The sequence below is a fragment of the Chiloscyllium plagiosum genome, unplaced genomic scaffold (genome assembly GCF_037043375.1).
Source record: "Chiloscyllium plagiosum isolate Xiang-an unplaced genomic scaffold, Cpla_swu_hap1 HiC_scaffold_16, whole genome shotgun sequence".
NCBI classification, from domain to species: domain Eukaryota; kingdom Metazoa; phylum Chordata; class Chondrichthyes; order Orectolobiformes; family Hemiscylliidae; genus Chiloscyllium; species Chiloscyllium plagiosum.
This window is the reverse complement of record NW_028270154.1, coordinates 41,505,223-41,528,805: the sequence shown is the minus strand read 5'-3', so window position 1 is coordinate 41,528,805 and position 23,583 is coordinate 41,505,223. Positions and strand designations below refer to the sequence as shown.

The 23,583-nt window shown below is 40.8% G+C and overlaps 1 protein-coding gene across 2 annotated transcripts in view; it reads right to left on the bottom strand.

The window, feature by feature from the left end:
* Positions 1-19,379, bottom strand: part of LOC122556630 (myotilin) — a 144,834-nt gene extending 125,455 nt beyond the window's left edge. For both annotated transcript variants that reach the window (XM_087995326.1, XM_043703556.2), the window contains exon 1: positions 19,195-19,379. The gene's annotated coding sequence lies outside the window, so the exon portion shown is untranslated. The remainder of the gene's footprint in view (positions 1-19,194) is intronic.
* Between the last annotated feature and the right edge of the window lie 4,204 nt (positions 19,380-23,583).

Below are 23,583 nucleotides of genomic sequence, written 5' to 3'. Positions count from 1 at the left end.
ACATTGATGAGGCCACTTTTAGAATACTGTGTACAGTTCTGGTTGCTCTTCTATAGGCAAGATGTTATTATACTTGTGAGGGTGCAGAAAAGATTTACAAGGATGTTGCCAGGATTGGAGGGTTTGACTTAGAGGCTGAATAGGCTGAGGTTATTTCCCCTGGAGCATTGGAGGCTGAGGGGTGACTTTATAGAAGTGTATAAAATCAGGAGGGACATGGACAGGGTGAATAGACAAGACCTTTTTCCCAGAGTCAAGGATCCAAAACTATAGGGAATAGGTTTTAAGATGAGAGGGGAAAGATTTGAAGAGAACCTGAGGGGTAACTCTTTCACATGGAGTGTGGTGTGTATATGGAACAAGCTGCCAGAGGAAGTGGTGGAGGCTGGTACAATTACAATGTTTGAATGCATGTGGATGGGAATGTAAATTGAAAAGCTTTGGAGGGATAAGGGCCAAATGCCGACAAAATGGACTAGGTCCGATTGGGATGTCTGGTTGGCGTGGGCTAAAGGGTCTGTTTCCAAGCAGTAAGACTCTATGGCAGCTCACCACCACCTTCTCAAGGGCAACTAAGGGTGGCAATAAATGCTGGCCCGCTCAGCAGTGCTCAAACCCTGTGAATTATTTTTTTAAAATGTTTACATGCTAGTCAATTGGGATTGTAAAGCATGGCTACTTAAACGTTGTTAACATGATCAAGTCACCTCATTTCACAGCAAGTACTTATTGCTACAGAATCTATAGATCTGGATGTTGACATTTATTAGCCACAAAGGTTTTGTTCCTTCCATTGCATCTGGTTATAATTGGAACATTATGAAAGAAATTAAGACCTTATAAACAAAAATAGTTATTTCTGTCACACTTAACTTCAATTTGAGCTACTTTCAATAAATAAGATCACAATATTCATGTTTACAAGATACAGTTCAGACAGTTAAATGTTTGACAATAATTGAAAATCAGACATTTCACACAGCTTTAGTTTGTCACCATCCTGCCTTGTAGACCCTTGTACTATTTTTATGCTCTATCAATCATATTAAATTTAGAACTTCGCTTTGAAAGTTTTTACTAAGGTTTAAATGTGCTAGTAATACCTTTTGTGCCCAGGAGTTGTAATTATAAAGTGTTTCTTGAAATCAAGGTAAATGATGGAATAATTCTAAACTGGAGTGTGCAATTTATTGAAAAAAGCTCTTGTACTGTTTGATAAATGAAAGAACAGCTTCTTCTTACACATTCTTTTGATATGTGGCTGTAATTTGTCTCTTGGTTGGCCAAGGAGACAGGCAGATATTTATAACAGCTGCAACAGTCTTCCAGCTCCTTCTCTTGGATGTGAACCAGGGGAGAATGTCAACCAGCCACAAACTTCAATCTATAATGTGACTGAAGGAACTGCAAGAAGCTGATTACTTTGCAATCTAGTCTTCTGAACCATTCTTTCTTTTCTGTCTGGACATGGCAGGTTGCTGCCATTTTACTTCCAGGGTAACAAATTTCAAGAATATTAAAAACTTTACATCTCACTCATGTCTTGCATAACTATGTTTTGTAAGATATTTAATTCTTCGTGGACTGCTTCTCAATTTCAGGACAGTTATAATTAACAAATATCACCCAAGGGATTGCTTTTGTAAGTCATATGGTGTTCAACCTTTTAGCGAGAGTGATGTTAGACAACCTAGTGTAAGATGTAACTTTCTGTTGCTAAGATGTAGCTATTTCCAACTGCACTCCAGCCCTTAAATTTAGTAAGAGCTTCAGCCCTTCAGTACTTAGTATCCTCAAGCCAATTTCAAGTTTGTTGCTGGTGAGGGAAGGATAGGGGAATGGGTCTGGGTGGGTTACTCTTCGGAAGGTCGATGTGGACTTGGACCAAAGGGCCTGTTTCCATACTTTAGGGAATCTAGTCACTACAAATTAAAACTCTAATCTCCTTATCAACTCCCCCTTAAGCACAAACACACATAGAGTAATTAGGGGCGAAGTAGAGCTGGAAGGCAATTTAGTGGATCCTGTTCACGAATTGCAGAGATCATCTGATGATTCTTATACTAGTCAGTACTTTGCTTTCCAATCATCTTTTTGCAGGTGCTTCCCCTGATTTGCAAGAGACACACAGTGGGTGGTTCACTTAATAAAGGTCCTTGACTTGTCACATTTACAACAACTGCTGAAGCAAAGATGAACCAGTTTGCTTCAGTTTTAAAATGGATTTTACTGCAGAGAACAGAGACACTGTTCCTGTATTGGTGGAGATCAGAACACTTCTCGCTGTATCGTGAGCATTCAGTTACCTGAGAACCAATCACATGGTTGTGGGCAGACAGAATTAATAACTGGTCACTAGTCCATTGATCAATCAACTTCCTCCGGGTGCTCTGGTTTCCTCCCACAGTCCAAAAATGTGCGGGTTAGGTGAATTGGCTATGCTAAATTACCCGTAGTGTTAGGTGAAGGGGTAAATGTAGGGTAATGGGTCTGGGTTGGTTGCTCTTCGGAGGGTTGGTGTGCACTTGTTGGGCCGAAGGGCCTGTTTCCACACTGTAAGTAATCTAACCTAATCTAATCTAATCTTGTTGCCACCCAACTGCATCTGTATACAGAGCCCCTTGGCTCTGATTTGTCTGCAACCACTTCAATTATTGCTTGTTCAAGCAACTGTTTACACAATGGGAGAAAGTGAGGACTGCAGATACTGGAGATCAGAGTCAAGAGTGTGGCGCTGGAAAAGCACAGCTGGTCAAGCAGTATCGAGGAGCAGGAAAATCGATGTTTCAGGCATAAGCCCTTCATCAAGAATGAGGCTTGTGGGCCCTTCACTGTTTTACACAATGCTTGTTGTAAGGGTCAGGTTACTTGCTTTTCAAGACATGCAGTAATCCTTTAAAACACTGGTTTTAAAATAGTCTTTTCTTATTTCAGCTCGCAATTTTAAAAAGTACAAAAAGCTTTACAAGGACTGGAAAGTTTGAGTTACAGAGAAATCTCATTTCCCTCTCTTCTAATGTCATTAGCACCAACATGGAGCTTAACATCTGATGTTCATTCTCCTCTTTCAGAATTGCCTGCAGCCATTCACGACATCCTTGACTCTGGCACCTGGAAGGCAACACTCTGGAGTCACCTCTACGACTACAAAAGCAACTGTCTATTCCCCTCACTAACAAATGCCCTCCCACTATTGTCCTTCCACACTTCCGATCTCCCAAGCAGGTGGACCGCCCATAGTCCTATGGCCTTGGCTCTGACTGGCGTCTACAGAGAAGCTTTCTCTCACACTATTTTCTGAGGCCAATAAATGGTTTACAAGTGAGATGCACATGGGAGGTTCCCTCACTATCTGCCCGGTCCCCTTCTTCTGTCTTGCAGTGGCCCATTTCCTCTCTACATGGTGACCCTGTCCTACCCATGAACCCCTCAGCGTCATCAATCCACCATAATGCCTCCAGTTTCCACAAGCCCCAATGCTCAAAACTTGAGTTGCTCCAGCCGGAGCCACCATCTGGTCACCATGGTCACCCAGACTGCCAGGAGGAAGTGACATATGCAGATGCTGGAGACGACAGTCAAAAAGTGTGACACTGGAAAAACAAAGCAGGTCAGGCAGCATCCAAGGACCAGGAGAATCAACATTTCAGGCATACCCGCAGGCATCAGGAATGTGTAGGGGGGTGTTGGGAAGGGGGCTGAGAGATAAATAGGTGGGGTGGGGGTGGGGGTGAGGCAGCTGGGAAAGTGATAGATAGATGCAGGTCGGGGGGTGATGGTGATAGGTCAGAGGGCAGGGTGGAACAGATAGGTTGGAAGGAAGATGGACAGATAGGACAGTTCAAGAGGGTGGTGCTGAGTTGGAAGATTGGACCTGGGATGAGATGGGGGGAGGGGAGATGAGGAAACTGATGAAGTTGATGTTGATGTTGTTTGATTGGAGGGTCCCAAGGCAGAAAATGAGGTGTTCTTCCTCCAAGCATCAGGTGGCTTGGATTTGGCAATAGAGGAGGCCCAGGACTTGCATGTCCTTTGTGGAGTGGGATAGAGAGTTGAAGTGGTCAGCCACTTCAGTGGGGTTGTTTGGTACCAGAGATGTTCCCTGACTCGATTAATTTAGAATATCTGGTTGGCACAGACAAGTTGGACTGCAGGGTCTGTTTCCGTGCTGCACCACAACTCTATGACTCTATGACACTGATCACATATTTAATGTGTGTCTTCACAGTGCAAGTCACAAATAAAATATTAGATTCAGAAGGTAACCTAGGGATTAAAATAGTGTAAAAATTAAGGTAATTAATATCAGCAGACAAGGTCCAGAGAAGAAACTTGAGACTAATGTCCAACAAATCCTGAGGATCTGATGGCTTACATTCTAGAGTTCCAGAAGAAAAAGCTGTAGAGATATTTGGGTATAAGTTTCCAAGATTCCATGGATTCTGGAATGGTCCCAGCAGATTGGAAGTTAGAAAATGTAACACTGCTATTTAAGAAAGGAGGGAAAGGGAATACAGAGAATAACAGGCCAGTTAACTGAACATCAATCATTGGGAAAGTGCTAGAATCTATTATTATTCGGTGAAGGTGAATAGATTATTCAAAGCTGTGTGGGTGTGTAAACTGGCAAGAGGACACAAAGAGTGCAGGGGGTAACAGCAGGTAAAGTGAATGGACAAAAAATGGGATCTGCTCCAATTTCTTATGTTTTTATAGATGAAATAATTAGCTGGCTATAGCAAGCGAGTTGAAATACTTTGAAAACAGAAATAGCTTTAAATCAAAAAGGTACTCAATTTGTTCTTCATATTCTATATATTTAAAACAATTCCCTCTCTCTGTCAGCTTAATATACTTTCCTAAGTTTTTAAGATGGAAAAAGAACTACAATGTATCATAAAGTAGGTCAAAGTTATTTTCCCTCTCAGTCTCCCAAAAACATACATTTATTTAAAAACAACGTAAATATTACCTCCATAAAACATCTGGGGCCAGATCTTTACATTTTAAGTGCAATCAGTAGTTGGGAATTTTCACAACTCTATGATCCTACCTCCATCCTGGCATTGCCAGAGATATGGGGCACAGACTGGAGATGGGCTCACCACCTCCTGACATAGGCCCATGATGGCAATGGAACCTGGTGAATGCTATAATGAACAGGTTTAAAGACCTGCCTCCAGATATCAGGACTCTGACGGAGTCAGGAGGAGGATCCAGTGAGGTGAGACGGGCAGAACTCAGGGATAAAAAAGATGTAATCACTGTGATGAGGTTATAATATTAGCTTCCCAAGAGTCAGCGGGAGATAGAGGAACAGATATGTAGTCAGTTCAGGGAAAGATGTAAAGACAACATGTAATGGTGATTCTAACTTCCCCAATATTGACGGAGTCTCCCTTAGTGCCATTTATACTGGTTCCATGCATAAGTTCACTTCTTCACCCTTGAGTAAATCTACCTTTTCTTTAACTCCACTCTTGCTCCTAAACTATATATAAAATACTTTGGGATTCTCCTTAATTTTACTTGCCAAGGGGATTTCATGGTCCCTTTTGGCCCTCCTAATTCCTTGTTCAAGCTTTTCTCTGCTTCCTTTATATTCCTCAAGGTTTTCTAAACCTTACATAATGCTTCCCTTTTCTTGAAAAACATTAAGATATATAAGTCCCCAGAGCCTGATGGGATCTATCCCAGGAAACAGAGAGAGTCAAGGGAGGAGATTTCTGGGGCTTGAGATATTTGTATCCCCTTTAGACGTGAGATCCCAGAAAACTGGAAAATAGCTTGTGTTGTTCCTTTGTTTAAGAAGGGCAACAGGGATAATACAGAGAATTATAGCCTGGTCAGCCTTACATCAGTGGTAGGGAAATTATTGGACAGGATTTACTTGCATTTGGAAATACTTGCTGGGACCTCTGTTGTTTGCAATATATATACAAATGATCTGGATGAAAATGGGGATGGTTTGATTAGTAAGTTTGCAGATGACATGAAAATTGGTGGAGTTGTAAATAGTGCAGAAGATTCTGAAAGGAAACAGCAGTGTATAGATCAGTGGGAAAGTTAGGCGAAGAAATGGCAGATGGAGTTTAAACTGACAAATGTGAGGTAATATATTTTAGGAGGTCACATGCAAGAGGAAAGTATATAGTAAATGGCAAGCCCCTGAGGAGCATTGACAGCCCGAGGGATATTGCGATGCAACTTCTTAGCTTCTGTAAGTAACAACACAAGGGAAGATGGCAAAGAAAGGGTACGGCATGTTTGCGTTCATCTATTGGGGCATTGATTATAAAGGTTGGCAAGTCATGTTGCAGCTGTATTAAACTATAATTAGGCTACGTTTGGAATACTGTGCGCAGTTCTGGTCACTACAAAATAGGAAGGATGTCGATGCTTTGGAGAGGTTGCAAAATAGGTTTACCAGGATAATGCCTGGATTAGAGTACGTTAGTTATAAGGAGAGGTTAGACAAACTTGATTTGCTTTTGCTAGAGTGTCAGAGGCTGAAGGGCGACTTTTTTCCCAGAGTGAAAATGTCAAATACTAGGGGGCATAGCTTTAAGGTGAAAGGGGGAAAGTTTAAAGGAGATGCATGGGGCATTAGTTTTACACAGAGGATTGTAATGTGTTGCCAGGGAGGTGGTAGATGCAGATGCATTAGCAAAATTTAAGAGGCGATTAGATACACAGATACATGAACCAGCAAGGAATAGATACAGACCTTGAGCAGGCTGATGGGATTAGTTCAGAATGGCATCATGGTCAGCACAGGCATGGTGGACCGAAGGGCCTTTTTCTGTGCTGTATAGTTCTATGTTCTATGTTAAAAAGGTGATATCAGATGGGGCTCCCCACTGTTTCATGACTCCCCTAAGAGCCATGACCTCCTGCAAAAGCTGGCCCAATACCATCAAAATTGTGGAGTGTCTGATTTGCTCACTCTACAATGGAGTTGGGATGATTGTGAGTGCTGAGTGTAAATAAAGCTCTCTTAATTTGGATACTACAAATATTTTTCACAGCAAAAGAAATTGCAGATGAAAAGAAATTGGAAAACATTTTAATGTGGAGATGAAAAATCTGGGGTAGGATTTTTCTTTCTAGGTGGGACCTCAGGATCATTTCCAGATCCTGTATCGTGGAGAAAGTGAGGACTGCAGATGCTGGAGATCAGAGCTGAAAAATGTATTGCTGGAAAAGCACAGCAGGTCAGGCAGCATCCAAGGAGCAGGAAAATCCTGAAACGTCGATTCTCCTGCTCCTTGGATGCTGCCGGACCTGCTGCACTTTTCCAGCAACACATTTTTCAGATCCTGTATCGTGTCAGCATCTGACATCGAACACAACTTTCAAGTAGTTGGTCCATTAGCAGACAGGAGGCACAATTGCTGTACAATTTAAGGCTCCTGCAGCTGGAGGGCTGAGATGTGGTCCTTCAGCTCTGCAAGTTCCATCATCAGAGGTGGACATTACCACTCTAGGCAGGAGAAGGAAAGGGAACTTCCACTGTAATTCTTTAAAAAAAAACTCATTGTTGCATAACTGTGGCTTTCTAGCATGTGCTGAATGATGGGTGAAGGGTGACATTAATTGCATGATGGAACATTGGCCCATAAGTCTACCACTGTAAGGTCATTCATCTCCCTTGTTACAGCCTCCAGCCTCAGTAGGGGTCAACATGCTGGCTGGATATTGAGAGTAGCATTCTTAACTCTTTTAATTAGTCTAAAAGTCTACCGGCTCACTCCAACTTCCAAAGTGCTCCTGAGGCAAGGAGCTAGCGCAATGGTTTGCGATGGGAAATTGCTGCCCACATCCCCCCCATTTCCTCCACAGCTAAATTAATATTCTGTGTTTGGATTGCATAGTCACAGTAAGATATTTATGTTGTGTTAAGTGTTGTGATGCGGAGGTCGAACCCCTATGTTAATTAAAACCAAACACCCAGAAAAACTCACCTCACCTCGTAATCTGTTAAAATGTGTGAGTGAGTGAAACAGAACTCCTAATTTCCACTATTTAAAGAAAAATAAAAATTTGTTTTCCTAACTCTAACAGTGAACACTAAACAAAACTATTAACAAACCAAACACTCTTATCCCTAACTAACAATTCTATCAAGATGATGTTCCAATAACACAATTATTGAACATTACATTAACTTAATCTCAAGTCCACACAATCTCGTATGCTGTCTTCCTTCTGGTTTTCCAATTCTGCTGTTTTCTCCCTGGGTCTACTTCCTTCTTTGTACTGCAAGTGTTTTTTTACAGGAAAAGGCACCTTTTGATAAGTGCCTTCTGATTTCTTTGAGAGCTTTTGATATTAGATGGGCTTGCTGACTCTACGGCGGTTGCTCTGCTGTTCGGTGGTAGTTGCTTTGATCAATTTTCAAAATGCCCTGGTTTTATACCCCCCAACATTGTTCCCTCTCATTGGTCCGATGTTGTCAATACAATAAATACAAACTCAATTGAGTTTTAGTATCCTGGGCATATTTAAATTAATTGTTTAAATTTGAATGGTTATCAAAACAGCAACCAAAACTCAGGTATTCATTTAAAAGCCAATTTTTACAGGTATCTATTTTGGAACAGCCCGGCTCTTAGCTGTTCTGTATTCAGGCAGCTGCAGCTGTACTTTAAATGTACTTTAAAATTCAGAAAACACCTTCTATCATAAAGTGAACAGACATCTTTCGACTTTGTAACCTAAGTACAGCATAAATGTTGACCAAAGAGTTTACAGTTGATGTTAGGGAAGTTGACACAAAAGCTATGATGAAATCATGACAAAAGGAAATCAAGCTGTGCAGACTGGCAATGAGAGTAGACGGAAGATTTTTAATAAACACCAATGGGAAGTGGTAATTAAGGAGTTCAATGTAAAATGCTTAGCTCCCACGCTATGGCTGTAATTCCAAAATAAGTTAAATTATCTCAGCAGCAATTGTTATAAATAGTACAGATTAGAGCAGACTTTTACAAAGGAATATTAGAAGACTAAGGGCATAACCATGGCAGATCAATATCAATGTGGGGAAGTGTAACGTCATCCACAGCAATTTAAGAACATTAGATCAAAACATTTTCTTAATGGTGAATACCAGCAGTTGCAGGATACATCCCTCAGGTGGGTGTGTTGTGTTTAGATGAAGGGACCTTAGTCCGACCAGATCACAGAGCTGCTACCCTCATTAGGGAGAGATGACTGGTAATGGTTTAACCTGAAGTCATCATGCCTCAGGTGAGAGGAGAGGCTGAAAAGGTGGGACTTGCATGGTAATCTCAGCAAGTACAGGAATTGAACCCATGCTATTGGCATCACTCTGCATTACAAAGCAGCTGTCGAGCTAACTTGTCCTATTGTGCATCGTAAGCACCACAACTGGCAGTGGAATAGGAACATTGTCCACAAGCTTTCCCACTACAGACATAAATCAGGATAGAAGCAGAAAGGTGGCCATATATCCTTCTGCAACTTCACACCATTGAAAAGGGCACTAAGTTTCACATAAAGACAATGCAAATGGATACAGATAGGGTTAAAGGAGTAGCCAAAAATACACAGATGGAGTAGAAATTCTGCTTTGTTGGGAAGAATAGAAATGCAAAATATTATTTAAATGGAGGGAAACTGCAGAATGGAAAAAAGTTCTGGGTGTCCTTGTGCAAAGGTACACAAAATGATTCTTGTCTTATTAAAGTGGAATATTGGCCTTTATTGCCACTGGAATGGAATGTAAAAGTCTCATTATACTGTATAGAGCATGGTGAGACTGCATCTAATGGACTGTGCAGTTTTGATTTTTTTAAAGAGATATATACTTGCATTGGAAGCAGTTCAGAGAAGGCTCTCTGGGTTGAATCCTTGGATGAAAGACTATGAGGAAAATAAAACAGGCTAAGCCAATACACATAGGAATTTACAGGAATGAGAAGTGATTTTATTGAAATATGTGCAATTCTGAGTTGACTAGACAGGTTATATGCTGAGAGAGCACAGTTTCACAATAAAGGGTTTCCCTTTAAAATAGGGATGAGAATGAATTTCTTCTTTCAAAGGGTTATTAAGCTGTGGAATTCTGTAATCCAGAAAGGAGAAGATGCTGGGCCATTGAATATACTCAAGACTGAGTTGGACAGAGGTTAGACCAATAAGTGAGTCAAGGGTTAAGGAGGGATAGGTAGGAAAGTGGAGTTCAGGCCACTATTAGATGACCTATGATTATTGAATATCAGAGTGAGCTCAAGGGGCCAAATGGTCTATTCCTGTTCCTAACTCTTAAGTTCATAAGTGCCTATGTTACATCTTGCAACAACATCGCTATCCCATCATAACAGGCAGGTCCTCAAAAGAGCTCATAAGACCAATGCAGCATCAAATACCTGCAACTTCACCAATCTGGGTATCTGAAAGTGCAAAAGAGTGCAGACTTGGGTACATAATTCTCCCAGTTATTTGCTGTTTCTGAACAGTTAGCAGCTACAACTGCATACAGATCTTTCTCTGCTGGAACTTGAAACTTGTTGATGCACTGTATGTATAGCACTTTCCTCTCGAGACTGGTGCAAAGGCAGGAATATCATTATGAAGAAACATGAGCTGGGGCTTTTCCGAATTTCTAAGTATGTTGTTTTGATATTCAGATACTTCTGCAGAGACAGCACAATTCAGCACGGATGACAGTGAGTGGAAAATATCCAATTATCCACATTCAAACTCCACAAAACTATCAATTCAGCCATCACTGTACGATGTTTGCAAATGGTTATATTAAGTAAATTTGAAAGATGAGCAAAAGTTAATTGATTCTGCACTGAAATCCAGCATGGATCAGGTGATTTGCCTGTAACATTGGCTTAGGGATGACAATTAAAATTTCCTGGAAATTTGGTCTTGGGCCTCACTTACTCAATACCAGAATGTCCCAGTAATGACATGGTACAGCTTATCTATTTACGTATTTAAAAGGTTCATCCACTTCTAACATGGAGCCAATCCACACACAGCTTGTAGGAGGGAGAGAGATAAATAGAAGATGCTCATTGATCTGATAAATCTGAACTGTGCCTTCCTGCCTTTTCCCCATAAGCCTTGATTCCCTGATGTTACCATGAAGGACTATCCTCAATCTCTTCCCTCACTGAGGTGTGTTGACCCTCAGGTTAAACCACCACCAGTCATCTTTCTGATGAAGGAGGAAGTAGCTCTAGGGGCTGATATGAATATAGTGGCTTTACATTAATTGATTTAAAATCTGCCTATCCTAGCCTTGATTGTACTTAAAGACCCAGCCTCAACAGCCCTCAGTGTTAAAGAATTCCTCAGATTTGCAATCTTCTCAGAGATGAAATTGCTCCTCATCTCTGTTTTAAATAGGTGATCTGTTATTCTTAGACTATGCCCCGTTGACTTTCCTATAAGGGAGTCAACCTCTCTGCATCTACCCTGACATTCCCCAGCAATCTTCTATGCTTCAATAAAGTTGCCTGTCATTCTTCTGAAGTCCAATGAGGACAAGACCAACATACTCAACGTCTCCTCATAAGGCAGTCCCTCCGTTCCCAGGATCTGCTGCGTGAACACTGTCTAGACTGCCTCTAATGTCAGTATATCTTTCCTTAGATAAGGGGACCAAAGTTGTGCACAGTATTCAACTGTGTCTGACTACTCCATTCTTTTTTGAAGTCAAGGCCCGCTTTCCATTTGCTTTTCCCATTACCATTGAATTTAGAAGCTAGTTTTTGTGATTGATGCATTAGGATCCCTGTGTGAGGTAGCTTTCTGCAGTCTTACATCATTTAAATAATATTCAGATCCTTTATTCTTCCTGACAAAGGGCATAATCTCATATTTTCCCAGAATATATTCCACCTGTGGAGTTTTTGCTCACTAGCTTAACCTGCCCATATCGCTCTGCAGACTTTTTGTATTCCCATCGTCACGTGCCTTCCCATCTCTTGTTATGTATTCTACAAACCTAGCTGTAGTACATTCACTTTCCTTATCCAAATTACTAATCTATGTTGTAAATAATTGTGACTTCACTAATATATATCGTAAATAATTGAACTGATGCATGTGGAATGACATTAGCTGCAGGTTTCCATCTTGAAAATGCTGTTCTTATCCCAACTCTCTGTCTTCTATTAGTTAGACAATCCTCTATCCATGCTAATGTACTACCACCAACTCCATGTGCTCTTATCTCACTATATGGCCTAATGTGTGGTCCGTTATCAAATGCATTCTGAAAATCCTAATATATTATATCCATTGCTTTGGGTCTTAACCAGGTGACTTATGCTGGGTTTAACATATTCAATGATCCTGTTTTAGGCAAGCATCTATGAATTTCCAGAGTGAAAAGGGTATGAGAAATTGCACCTCAATATTAACTCCTTAAACTTCCTTTCTTAACCCAAGAAATAGGCACAATAGGCACCAAGTTCTCCCATGAGAAATGTTATTGCATGGCTAAATATCCCCAGCCCTTTGGAGATAGCCTGTGAAGTGGGGTAGGCTGGCAGAATGGGAGAAATATATTTTCCACCATCACGGCATGTGGCCAACTATGGGAATCTTTACTTCAGCAACATTAGTGCCAAAAAAGTGGCAAACTGAATTGTTTAAGGGTAGAACTAAAGTCCATTTCCTACCCCACCAGCAATTTGCCAGTTTGAGAGGGCTAGCCATGAACCTAACAAGAGTTCCAGCTAAACGCTGGCAGAATCTCACCAGTGAAAAAAGGTATTGGACTTTCATCTGTAAATATACAACATTAAAACTGATCATAGGACACGTGAGATCATTAGAAAAACAAATCATTGATGTATTTGCATTCAGTTTTAAGTGCATATTTCATTTGGATCAGATATCCTATCAAACCAGACTTAATTTTATTATGTTAACCTGTGAGATGCCGTTCTGTTGTGTCACTAAAGTTGTATCAAATATGATTAAAGTCAAATCATGACTTTCAAAAAAAGCTTACCTTTCATGGATAAACACATCTTGTAATGTTATTGTAAAAACCTAGATATTTTATCATTTTTGTGGAGTAGAATTCTGGTATTGCAGTAGAAATTGAAGTTGATTAGCTGACAATGGTAAGCATACCACAGTATTTGTATTCTTAAATATAAGGATTAATTATTAAATGCTGATAAGTTGAGAAATTTGTACCATTTGACCTAATGCAATGCTTATGGCAAAATATAGATAGGCAACAAAGAATATGCAAACCTCACCCATTAAACTGATTACTCGGTTGCTTCTCCCCAATGAATAATAATACTAATTTCAATGGCATAAAAATAAAACAATTTCAATACAATTCAATTTCAACATCACGCAGACCAGGTAGAAAATTCTGAGGTCATTATCATCACCATCACTCATCAGTTTACCACATTTCTTCTTAAAAGACCATTTGAACATAGAACATAGAAAAGTACAGCACAGAACAGGCCCTTAGGCCCACGATGTTGTGCCAAGACTTAATCCTAATGTGAAATATAGTAACTTAACCAACGCACCCTTCAACTCACTGCTATCCATGTGCATGTCCAGCAGTCACTTAGCTGTCCCCAATGACTCTGCTTCTACCACCACAGCTGGCAACGCATTCCATGCATTCACAACTCTCTGCGTAAAGAACCTACCTCTGACATCTCCTTTATACCTTCCTCCTAATATCTTCAAACTATGACTTCTCGTACCAGTCAATCCTACCCTGGGGGAAAGTCTCTGGCTATTGACTTTATCTATTCCTGTCATTATCTTGTATACCTCGATCAGGTCTCCTCTCTTCCTTCTTCTCTCCAGAGAGAAAGATCCAAGCTTATTCAACCTTTCTTAATAAGGCAAGCTCTCCAGTCCAGGCAGCATCCTGGTAAACCTTCTTTGCACTTTCTCCAAAGCCTCTGTATCCTTCCTATAGTAGGGAGACCAGAACTGAACACAATTTTCCAAGTGTGGTCTCACCAGGGTCTTGTAGAGCTGCAGCAAAACCTCGTGGCTCTTAAACTCGATACCCCTATTAATGAAAGCCAAAACACCATATGCTTTCATAACAACCCTATCCACTTGGGTGGCAACTTTGAAGGATCTATGTACTTTCATACCCAGATCCCTCTGTTCCTCCACACTGCCAAGAACCCTGTCTTTAATCCTATATTCAGCATTCGAGTTGGACCTTCCAAAATGCCTCACTTCGCATTTATCCAGGTTGAACTCCACCTGCCATTTCTCAGCCCAGCTCTGCATCCTCTCTATGTTGCGCTGCAGCCTGCAGTAGCCCTCTATACTATCGACGACACCTCCAACCTTTGTATCATCTGCAAACTTACTAACCCACCCCTCAACCTCCTCATCCAAGTCATTTATAAAAACTATAAAGAGCAGAGGCCCAAGAAGAGAGTCCTGTTGGACCCCACTCAACACTGTCTTCCAGACAGAATACTTTCCATCTACAGCCACTCTCTGACTTCTGTCAGCCAGCCAATTCTGATTCCAGATAGCCAAATCTTCCTGTATCCCATATTTCTTGACTTTATGAATGAGCCTATCATGGCTCATTATCAAATGCCTTGCTGAAGTCCATATACAGCACATCCACTGCTTGACCGTCGGCGACCTGTCTTGACACCTGCTCAAAGAGCTCAATTAGATTTGTGAGGCATGACCTGCCCCTCACAAAGCCATGCTGACTGCCTTTAATCACACTATGCTTTGCCAAATAGTCATAAATCCTATCCCTCAGAATTCTTTCCACAATTTTGCTGACCACAGACGTTAGACTGACTGGGTCTGTAATTGCCAGGGATTTCCCTATTACCCTTCTTGAAAAGTGGAACAACATTCGCCTCCTTAATCCTCCGGTACGACTCCCGTGGAGAGTGAGAAGGCAAAGATCCTCGCCAGTGGCTTAGCAACCTCCTTTCTCGCTTCCTGGAGCAGCCTAGGATAAATCTGGTCTGGCCCTGGGGACTTATCAATCTTAATGTTTTCCAAAATTTCTAGCACATCATCTTCATCAATCTTGATCTGGTCAAGACTGTATCCCAGTTCCTCTAAGTTTTCATTTACAACAAGTTCCCTTTCCTTGGTGAAAACCAAAGCAAAAAATCCATTTAGGGCTTCCCCTATCTGCTCAGACTCCACGCACAAGTTCCCTACGCTATCCCTGACCAGCCCTACCTTCTCCCTGATCATTCTCTTATTCCTCACGTATGAGTAAAACGCCTTTGGGTTCTCCCTAATCCTTCTTGCCAAACCTTTTTTGTGCCCCCTCCTGGCTCTCCTCAGTCCATTTCTGAGCTCCTTTCTAGCAAGTCTGTAATCCTCTAAAGCTGTGCTAGATCCTTGTTTCCTCCACATTAAGTAAGCTGCCTTCTTCCTTTTGACGAGTAGCTCCTCTGTTCTCGTCATCCAAGGTTCCTGAATCTTACCCCTTCTTACCTGTCTCAGAGGAACAAATTTGTGCATCACTCACAACAACTGCTCCTTAAATAGTCTCCACACGTCTGCTGTGCCCTTTCTGTGGAACAATTGCTCCCAGTCTATACTTCCCAACTCCTGTCTGATAGCGTCATCATTTCCTTTTCCCCAATTTCATATCTTCCCTCGGTAACTGCACCTTTCACTTTGCAAGGCTATGCTAAATGTGAGGCAGTTGTGATCACTTTCACCAAAGTGCTCTCCCACTGCGAGATCTGACACCTGTCCTAGCTCATTGCCGAGCATCAAATCCAAAATGGCCTCTCCCCTTGTCAGTAAGGAAACCCTCCTGAACACACCTGACAAAAACGGCTCCAACCAAACCATCTGCACTTAGGAGGTTCCAGTCGATATTGGGAAAGTTGAAATCACCCTTAACAACAACCCTGCTACTTTTGCATTTTTCCAGAATCTGCTCGCCTATGAGTTCTTCAATCTCTCTACTGCCCTTAGGTAGTCTGTAGAAAACCCCCAATGCGGTGGCTGTTCCCTTGCTGTTCCTAACTTCCACCCATACTGACTCAGTAGACAAACCTTCCTCAACAATCTTCATTTCTGTAGCTGTGATGCACTCTCTGATTAGTAATGCTACACCCCTCCTCTTTTTCCACCCTCCCTCTTCTTTTTAAACTTTCTAACCCTGGAACCAAGCAACCATTCCTGCCCCTGTGAAACCCACGTCTCCGTTATGGCCACAACATCATAGCCGCAAGTATTGTTCCATGCTCTAAGTTCGTCACTCTTATTCCGGACTCTTCTTGCATTAAAGCAGACCCACTTTAACTGATAGATTCAATACATCCTGTCACTGCCCCACCTGCAACTGACCCCCTCTCAGACATGTGGCTCTGATTCCCACTCTCCTGTCAAACTAGTTTAAATCCTCCCGAATCGCACGAGCAAATCTCCCACCCAGGGCATTTGTACCCCTCCAGTTCAGGTACAGGTCCCACCTTCCCCAGAAGGCATCCCAATGGTCTAAGTATCTGAAGCCCTCCCTCCTGCACCAGCCTTGCAGCCACATGTTAAGCTGCATTCGCTGACTGTTCCTCATCTCACTATCTCGTGGCACTGGTACCAAACCTGAGATCATTACTCTACTTGTCCTGCTCTTCAGCTTCCAACCTAACTCTCTGTAGTCACTTTTCAGATCCTCAATCCCTTTCCTGGCTATATCATTGATGCCAATATGTACCACAATTTCTGGCTGCTCATCCTCCCCCTTCAGAATCTTGTAAACCCAATCGGCGACATCCCGGACCAGGGAGGCACCAGGGAGGCAACATACCTTCCAGGAGTCCCGTTCCTGACCACAAAATCTCCTGTCAGTCCGTCTAATCTTTGAGTCCCCTACCACTAGCCTTTTTCTATTCTCCCCCCTTCCCTTCTGAGTCACAGTGCCAGGTTCAGTGTCAGAGACCTGACAACTATGGCTTTCCCCTGGTAGGCTGTCCCCACCAGCAGTATTCAAAATGGTATACTTATTGCTGAGGGGAACGGCCACAGGGGATCCCTGCTTGACCGTCAGTTCCCTTTCCTCCCCCTGACAGTAACCCAGTTGTCCTTATCCTGTATCTGGGGACTGACCACCTCCTTGTACATCCTCACAATTTCCCCCTCAGCCTCCCGGATGATCCGTACTTCATCCAGCTCCAGTTCCCTAACTCGGTTTTCGAGGAGCTGGAGTTGGGTGCACTTCCTGCAGATGTAGTCATCAGAGACATGTGAAGTGTCTCTCACCTGCCACATTCTGCAGGAGGAACATGCAACTGCCCTGACATCCATATCCCGCTACTCTGAAAGCCCGCACAGAACTAAACAACCTATCTGCCTGGGGTAGATAACGTATGATCTTGTTGAATAGCAGCCCAGACTTAAAGGACCAAATGGTCTCCTCCTGTTCCTATTTCTTATGTTTTCATGTATTGAACCTGTACTCATCATACTCACCAGTTATCTCTTCCTGACATATAATGTGACATAATGCCTGCTCCTATTAGCAATGTTTACTTTTGAATATTTAAATTTATTACATCTAATACTTGTATAATTTGAGATGTCTCAACTATACAACCTCTGAGCATACATGAATAATCCTATTTTTCTGGGTCTATTCAAGTAACGGAGACATAAATTTGGATATATCTGTTGTCACTAGCTCTTGACATTCAGAATCTATCACCCAATGTAAGGATCAATTGAAATGCTGCAACTTCAGATTATATACTACATTGAAGCAGTATATAAATGAAATATAGAGATGGGTGTGTCCTTTGATTTTTTAAATTCAGAATCAAACGTCAAGTTCTTCTTGATGGTCTGTTGTTAGATGTCCTGATATATGCAACAAAATAGATTAATAACTTAGTAATGACGTGATATTTTCTTTTCAGTTGTATCTTTGAAGATCTTATCCATCTGTGGGTTGTGATGCCAATAAATAATACAGAATACCATTGTTTTTCAAGCTTCATCCTAATTACATTAAAAGAAAGTCTTCCTTTGAATCCATATTCTGGGATTAGATCCCACATGTACATTGACAACACCCTAGATTGACTTTACCACAAACCTCTCTCAATATCGTTGTTCATAACATTATCACTCTTTGTCTAACATCCAGCAATGGAGAGGCAGAAATTTCTTCCAGTTAAAAGTTAGGAAAATCAAATCCATAACCTCACTCCCTGCCAGAAACTTCATTCCCTGACTAACCATTCCCTGCTCCTTCTTGGTTACTGTCTGAGGCTAAGCCAGATTGTTTGCAACAGATACTATTCAACCCTGAGCTGTAATTTCGGCCCAGACCCCAGATCACCAAGTTCAACTACCTTCATATCCTTGTGTGCAATTGCATTATCCCTACCTCATCTGTGCTTTGTTCACCTCCAGATTTGACTATTCTAATGCTCTTCTGACTGGCCTTTCATTCGTCACCCTCCATAACGGTGAGCTTCTCATTTTCTAATGCATACTAAGTTCAGATCACCCATCAACCAATATTAACTCTCAGTCCAGCAATACCTTTCGCACCCTAATAACCCTCTGGGAACTTTATATTCCTCCAGTTTTGGTCACATGTGCATCCAATTTTCTTTGACTCTTCTTTACTGGTCCTGCTTCCTGTAGCCTAGAGCCCAAGTTCCGAATTCCCTTCCTCAATCTCTCTGGCTCTCCTCTTTTACACATATTCTTTCAAACCTATCCCTTTGCCAAAGCTTTGGGTCACTTATCCGACTATGTCCTTAGATGACTGAGTGTCGGATTTTGACTGATAATCAGTGCTTTGCGTTGTACGTTAAAGGTGCAACTTAAGTTGGTGTTGCTGAAGTATGAAAGATAAATGAGGATAGAAACCTTTAATCAGGCTTCATATTTTATTAGCGGTCTTGGTGATTTATATTTTTGAAAACTGACTTCCTTATTTTGTATAAATTATTTTTACTCAATTTTTAACTTCACTGTTTCTAACTATTAACATTTTGGGTCTGTACAAAACATGGTTTGACATGGAACTTGAATTCACATGTGTGAACATTGTTTCACTAATGAATTCCGTAAATTTAATAAACAGACTTAAGGTTGAATCAATTAGTGGAATAACGGTTTTGTTCCCAAATAATAGATTTCATAAAAAACCTGTATCCTGTGTTTTTGAAAATATTCAATGTAATTAGTTCTTACCAGTAAGCAGTAGAGAAGGATATGGAGAAAGCCTCTGTCAAATTCCACGTTCTGATTGTTTGTGAACTGGAAGCTTGCTTTCACAATGTCAAGATTATTGCTAACATTCAAGTTTGGTTGAATTCAAACCAGCAGGAACAGGTAGGAAAGGAAGATTAAAGTCCACCACATTGTCTTAAGTTAGAAATCTACAGATTGATCCTTCAGTCAGTGCTTGTCATGTATGTATCCAAGAAATAAAACTAGGAAGTGATCTCAGAGTCATCTCAGATTTCTTGGCCTTGGATCAGCAACTGCTTACTCACTTAGTCAAGAAATACTAAAAATAAGAGAAGCCTTAGAACTGAGCCTCCATACCAACTGTGCAATGGCAAATTGGGTTTTCCCTTAATCTAAGCCACAGTGTATATGAAATAAAGCTTTTAGTTAAAGATCCAATGCTAAAATAAAGAGAAAGGATTCATGGTTAAAACCTAATTGGACATTCTTTGAACACATGAACAATACATAACTGACTATATATAATGAAACTTGCAAACAGAATATGCCTGTTGTTATCAGAATTTCACCCCCTCTAACCTGTCATTTAAATTCATGTTTAGGGCTGAAAAATGTGCTTTAGTTTAGAGTTAATGTTCTGGGTCCAGTGTTCTGAGAAAGGGTCACTGGACCTGAAATGTTAACTCTGATTTCTCTCCACAGATGCTGCCAGACCTGCTGAGCTTCTCCAGCAATTTCTGTTTATGTTTCCCATAAACACACCCTTTGCAAAAGCAAATTCAGTAAAATAGATTGTTTCGCATGAAATTCGAGCAGCAGGAAGAGAACTGCAGCTTTTAGTTGTAACAGGGAAGGTATAAGAACTTCCACATCCAGCTTCAAGACCCGAGCAAATGCAGAAAGCTGAAATCCTGATTCTGTGGGAGCTTGACCCCCACCCATTCCTGATGAAGGGTTTTTGCCCGAAACGTCGATTTCGCTGCTCCTTGGATGCTGCCTGACCTGCTGTGCTCTTCCAGCACCACTCTAATCCAGAACCCCACGCATTCATGTTGTTTCCATGGTTCCAACTTTTTAAACAACCCAAAGCATCTCATTATTGGCTTTGAGTAAACTGCTCCCACCTCTGTCTTAACCTTTCTTCATAAAAAAGGATAAAGTACACCTGTTAAAGCCACAGTTTCATGACTTTATGAAGCCTAAATAATCTGTACTTCGATTAATATGATGTAAAAATGTAGCCTGTCACCTTCAAAGGTGCATACACATGAATCCATTGATCCCTCTGCCCCGAGCATCTTTTAGAATTTTGTCATTAAGGGCAGATTGTCTTCTTCTATCCTTGTTGCTAGAATGTATCATCTCACACTTCCATGTCCTCCACTGAATTCCATCTCAAAGTTCTCTGCCCATTCTACTATCCTCACAATTTTACTTCTGTGGGAGAGAGTTCCAGAGTTTCATGATGTCAACCCTCTGAATTGTTAAGCTATAGTTTTACTGTGATGTTTCTTTGTTGTAAAGTAACCACCATCCTTTATACTTTTTATAAGGAAATATTTTTTATTCCACCCCATCAAATCCTTTAATAATCTAAAACATCTCAATATGATCACACCTTAACCTTCCCTATGCAACAGAAAATCCAAGCCTAGTCTTTGCAATTTGTCCTCACAACTTAACCCTTTTTGTTCCCAACTATTCTGGTCAATCTGAGCTACATCCAGTCCAAGACAAATATCATCTCCCTGAAGTGCAGTGCCCAAACTACAAGCAGTACTCCACAAGGGAAGAAACAAAGCTTTGAACAGTTGCAACATAACCCTTTGTAATTCATAACCCAGTTGCAATTCCACCCCTAGCATTCTACGATTGTTTTAAAATGTTTTTGCACACTTCCAGCAGATTTTTGTGATTTCTTTACTCAGGCTAATAAACTTTTCTGCTCCTTTAAATTAATACCTTCCCATCTTTTAGAAAATGATTGGTTTTTCTTAAGTCCACACTAATTTCCATTTTGCAATCCATTGACGTCAATTTTGTCTACAGCGTACCTTCGAAACACTGGACAATGAAAGTAAATGATTTATTCACTGGCACTTTTACTCAAAGTTACATCCCTCTTACAGAAGCAAAATACTGCAGAGGTGTAAATCTGAAATAAAAACACAGCATGTTTGAAGTACTCAGCAATTCTGGCCGTATCCATGGAGAATCCGAAATTAACATTTCTGATCTATGATCAGTTTCCACAAAAGTTGAATCATTTGTTGTATCATGTATTTCTACTGGCTTTTCAAAGACTACGTCTGTTTGAATAAAGCAATGTAATCACTTTAAATTTAATTTTCACCTTCCTACTATTTTCTCCCTCAGGTAGTTGATGAGTACCATATTCTTCTATCCTCAAAAAACATCTGCTGCATTTATGAGATGTTTGAGATCCTGGCCAAGAGCTTGTGAATTCTACAACTGGTATAAATGTTCTTAAGTGCAGCACTGAACTGAAACAACCTTTGATTTGGACTACTTGAACCTCGGAGTGAAAAGTGAGGTTTCTCCATCGATTTTGACATAGCAGTAAAGTGTTTTCTTTCTGAAGGATCAGGCATAGTGCAACTGTGAAGCTACTGAACTCTTAAAGTGTCAGTATTGGGAGTTCTAAATACTGTCATTAGGTGCCTTAATATTTAAAATCTGACATGTTCATTATAATAAAAGGTCCATTTCAGATGGCAAAGAAGAAAAAACTATTTGCCACTTCATAATCCTTTTCACGTGCTTCAAAGACTTTTGATCCCATTGAGGCATCTGAAATTATGTCGGTGTTTATCTAAACCGTGAAGCAAGAGATAAGTGAAATATTTTGCTACAGGGATTTTATTTGCATGGAGGAAGGAGGAAAAGGAAATAAATCAGATTTCATGAACTGAAACAGATTAGTTACGAAAAACATTTTTCCACAAATTCTTAAACATGATAAACTTGTTTAAACTCAACTTATTTGAACTAGTCCTTGCCTAGTTTTAATTTAAAACATTCACAGGACATAATATTTCCAAAAAAAATGTTTTTGGTGACATAATGAGACCTGGGACGAGAAGGACAGATTCTCGGCTGGGAATATACTTAAAGTTGATTCTCTTCTTTCTTCTTAATTTCACTGAAACTGTAACAAACATTCATCCATAATGGAAACTGAATTTATTTAATTTTAAAAGAAATCAATTTTGAACTGTATTTGGGAGCAACGCTGATAGTGATAAGAGCACAGTGCATTTTGGGTGGGAAAATTCAATGCCCATCCTCGAAAGTGGTTCAGCAGCACCACGACAGATCAAACAAGCTGAGCCTGAAGAACATAACTGTTGGGCTGGGCTTGTGACAGTCAGCAAGGGAATCAATCAGAGAGCTAAGCCTACTTCATCCTCACTAGTCTATCTGCTGCAAATGCTTCTGTCCATGGCAATATTGGATGAGCTGACCACTGCATGGTCATTGTGGAGACTAAGTCCTGTCATTTCACTGAGGATACTGTGCATTGTGTTGTGTGGTACTACAACCATGCCAAATGGGACAGATTCAGAACAAATCTAGCAGCCCAATATATTCATTCATAAGACGATGCAAGCCAATAACAGTAGCAGAATTGTATTCAACCACAGGATGTAACCTCAGCCCACTTGTCCCTCACTCTACCATTTCCATCAAGCCAGTAAATCAATAATTGATCAATGAAGAGTGCAGGAGGGCACCAGACATTCCTAAAAATTAGTTGTCATCTTGTGAACCTACAACATGAGGTAGCATAATGGGATATGCTGAAAATAACACCACTGTTACTTGGAAAAATCTATGTGCAAGGCATTCAATGTTGGGGAAGTGATAGCTTAGCCTGTTAAACCAGTGACCCAGGGAATGTTCTGGAGACCTAGGTTCAATTCCTGCCATGGTAGATGATGGAATTTGAATTCAATAAAAAAAAATCTGGAATTGAGGGTTTAATGGTGATCATGAATTCATTGTCAGAAAAGCTCATCTGGTTCAATAGTGTTTTTTCCCTGACAATGGATTCATGGTCATCATTAGACTTTCATTATTAAAAATTGAAGTCAAATTCAAATGTCACAATCACCTTCTAATGTTCCATAACCTGCACAGAGGGCTAGAGGTGCTCACTTCACATCTTGGACCATAAACATCCGAGTGGCAATTCTGCTCTTTTTGGGTTGGGAGGGGCAGGGAGAGATTCTCATTATTATTGCCACCCATACAAGCTCCTATTGTACATGTGTCAAAATGCTTGAGCAAGGAACGTCTGAATCAGAGCAACAATATACCACATGCTTGTAGAGGCATCGCCTGACCTCATTGTCTCCATTGTTAGGA